This window comes from Adiantum capillus-veneris, chromosome 30 (genome assembly GCF_014529385.1).
Source record: "Adiantum capillus-veneris isolate H3 chromosome 30, ASM1452938v2, whole genome shotgun sequence".
NCBI lineage: Eukaryota > Viridiplantae > Streptophyta > Polypodiopsida > Polypodiales > Pteridaceae > Adiantum > Adiantum capillus-veneris.
In genome coordinates, this window is record NC_140960.1 from 113,790,061 (window position 1) to 113,793,795 (window position 3,735).

At 42.2% G+C, this 3,735-nt stretch overlaps 1 long non-coding RNA gene across 1 annotated transcript; it reads left to right on the top strand.

The window, feature by feature from the left end:
- Nucleotides 1-2,025: 2,025 nt before the first annotated feature.
- On the top strand, nt 2,026-3,367 carry LOC147418628 (uncharacterized). Its single transcript, XR_015187286.1, has 2 exons — nt 2,026-2,487; nt 2,629-3,367. It is a non-coding gene; the product is annotated as an uncharacterized LOC147418628 (long non-coding RNA).
- The last annotated feature ends 368 nt before the right edge of the window (nt 3,368-3,735 follow it).

The window sequence follows — 3,735 nt, forward strand, 5'->3', positions numbered from 1 at the left end:
TGTTTCAGCTGTCAACAATGTTACTTATACAATTAGACCCCTCATCTTGTGCAATAGTTTTATGATTTGAAATCAGTGCGGTCTCTCTTTTTGGCAGAACTTCGTGTTTGGGGAGTTGCTTTGGATACAACTGTTCTATATATGGCTGGGCCAATTTGGATTTGCCTGTGTTTGCCAAATGGTTACTCTAGTTGGGGCACTCAAGTTTTCTACCTTGGAAGATACTACAGTCGGGGGTTCTCAAGGTTTCTATCTTGGAAACTCCGTGTAGTCTTTAAATGGCCAAACGTTTTTATGCCAAGTGTGTTGCTACAGGGCCAAGAGATGTTCTTGTATGTGGTGAGATGCAAGGTTGAGCCGCTGGTGGAGGATTGGTCCTATCTTGGAACGAAGCATAAGTTACTATAACCCTAGCTCATTTGGACCCTTGACAATGATGATCTCAAACATGAATGACATGGATTGCTGGTCTTTTGTAACAAAGGCCATTGGTCTGTTTCCTTTTCCCCTTTTTCCATTGATGGGTAGAGGGAGGTCACCTTTTAATCAGCTTTGGAGAGTTGTATGCCAGATGGTGCATCATGTGCTTGTAGGGTTGCTCCAAAATCCGTGTGCTGGGCAGGGTTGCTCCATAATTTCTTTGTAGGATGTAGTCATTTTGTTTGGAAGGGGGTACAGGGTAGAGGAGCCATATTAGTGACGGTTGGAACAAGGTAATTATGGGGAAAATCTGGAAATTTTGTAATTTTTAGTGATGTGAAATTTGCATCAAATTTGCCACGAAAGACAAAATTAAATAATGCCATCATTGATAATGTAAGGATTTTCTCATGTGCTTTTTGGGAAGCTTTGAGGCAGTGGTGGTAGTCAGGGCCCAATAGTCTTACACTTTTTTTCTAGCAATCACAAGACACACAAGCAAGGCTCCCAAGCATACTTGAAATTTGTCTATCTAGTTGGGCACCCCTACTGAAACAAGAGAAATTCTAAAAATTTACTTTTATTTCACATCGTTAAGACACAGGAAACTTGTGTGGGAGAGGGAGAAGATTCATGAATCTTGATATGAAGCTCAAATTGAGTGAGGCGTTCATGTTTATTGACAAAGACACTTCTTGCATTGTAGCACAGGTTGTGGATGTTTTGTAACAACATGCCAAATAAAGTGCCTCCTAAATAGTGCATAGGTCTTATGTATCTGGGATGAGCTGCACTCGGGTTATTATAACTTTCAACAAGAATGCAACGCTTGAAGTTATCAATAGTAGGGACACAAAATCCACTCTTATAAAGACAATACCCATCATCCAAGGACTAGTTGGCAAATCTCTCTCCCCGATGAAGTTTATCATCCCTTTTGAAGCTTTGCTCAAAGAATATGAATGTTCCATCCTTGAGAGTTTTTTCAAACTAGCTCTTTGAGACTTTTGCTAGTCGCTCCGGACTAACACTCCTCAAACGAAGGACATGGCTGCTATGAAACAAGAGTGCAATTGCATACAACATGCCAGCTTTTAGTGAAAGGACTCCAAGAAATCTTTCTTGAAGATCGCGAAACTTAGCTCATTGTTGGCCGGCATGCGATTCGACGCAATCTACCACCACATTGTGTTTTTCAGAGTGATAATGAAGTTGAAGATAAAATTCTTGTAGGATCTTTGTCCACTCGGATTTTTTTTACCTTTCAACTCGTTTTGACTTGAAAGCCATTTCAAGCTTTCATGATCGGTTTGGACCTTAGAAAATGACACCATACAGGTAACATTTCCACTTTTTAAGAGAATGTATAATCACTATTAACTCTCGCTCATATGCTATTATGTTGAGCACGATTGAACTTCTTACTTTCAATGCAACAACGCGTCTCCTTTGCAATAAATCTATCCCAACATCCATCTTGTTAGTAGTTATCTGAATGGCTCATTGAGATCCACAATACTCAAAATTGATAGCGAAGCTACTGTCACTTTGAATTTTCCACATCTTTGCTATTGGGTGTCTCCTCAACTAGTTTTTTGACTTAAATCGTAATTAGAAGGGATTGCGATCTCTGCATAGTAAGGGTGCAAGCCATACATGCCAAGCATCGGGCGCCGCCCATCTTTGTATCTAACCTTATTCTTTAATACATAAAAGCAATAAGGAGCAGTGGTGTATTATCCACTACATCTCCACCCCCACCAAGCGTACACACTCCTTGCACTCTGCACTCGCACGCATCCGCTCCGCCTCACAAGTGGTATCAGAGCGCAACGGCTCTCTCTGGTGCGACGGCGATGCGTGCACGAGCTCTTGTTTTTGAGCTAATGCTCAAAGCCTTACAGCAGGGGAAAAATCACAGTTCTGGAGCAGCTCGACACTCAGTTCAAATGTTTGACAGTCTGCAGGAAAAAGGTTTTCTTGGAGCTCTTGGAGGAAAGCGTTAACGCTAAGAGCTCTGGCAGCATTGCATTCAATTTTTCCTAACACTAGAGGATATGCAGCAAGGTAGCATCGTTCGCTTCTTCTTACTGTGTGTGTGTGTGTGTGTGAGAGAGAGAGAGAGAGAGAGAGAGAGAGAGAGAGATCCTCTCTGTCTGTGTGCGTAGAGAGAGAAAGATAAGAGGATTCTCGGCCGTGTGTGTGTAGAGAGAGAGAGAGAGAGAGCAGAGACATTATCGCTTCTCCGATCGGCATCCAGGCTCTGGATATCCGACATCCATTCTCCAACATCGACACACACACACAGAGTGTGTGTGCACATCCGGCTTTGACATCGACTCTCATCGACATCTCCGGCACCCTCTTCTTCAGCTACGACATCTCCAACATCTGTTTTTACGGCATCGACATCACTCTCAGACACAATCAGAGTTTTGGATGTCTGCCTTTTGTGGTTTCTTGATGCATATACCTGTGGATTTCGCCCCAGTCCACGATTCCCACCCCGAGCTAGATTTTTCTCGATTAGTGTTAGCGGACACAAAGAGACTCTACTTGTTGAGTTAGCGGTCTCTCGAGAGACGCGATTTCTTGAGCACATTGCTTGGAGACGTAGATTCGGCATCAACATCACAGGTGTTGTTAGCGTTGGAGATCTGATCGTAGATCTTTTTTTGGTCGAGGCATCATGTTTTGCATCGACATTACAGGTGGAGTTTAACAGGTTTACAAGTTTCAGATACGTACAGGCACAATGCCTTTCAGGCGATTTTGACAATCACTTTACAACAGTTTCTCTACGGACGGTTATGCGTTGAAAGATGCATACTTTTTGAGCACATACAATGTCATTGAACTCTTTTGAGAGAAGATATTTTTGTAAGGATTTGTCTACTGCATGCAACAATTTTCTGACGTCGCCTGTTTGTGCACGGTTTTTCATGTATATTGAATTGTGGTTATTGTCTATTGTACTTTCTGTGGAGCTATTTTTTTTTGGCGAGTTTGATAGTTTTCTCGACCATTTTTGAGACTCGAACACTGGAAGAGCCGTGCCTGAGACTGTGGCTAGTTTTGAGTCTGCTTAGCCTTTGGAGGGTCGTTTGCGTGGGGTTTATGGGATGGAAAGAGTGTTTCTAACAAAGTCAAAGAAACTTATGTGTTTGAATATAAAGGAAGGTAGCGACGTTAGTGTACAATTGAATGAGTTCAATAGCACATTTTCTCAGTTGACATCAAAAGGTCATTTTCTTGTTATGCTCTTTGTCTTCTTCTTGGGATACATTCAATAGTGCAAGTAGTAACTCCGCCCAG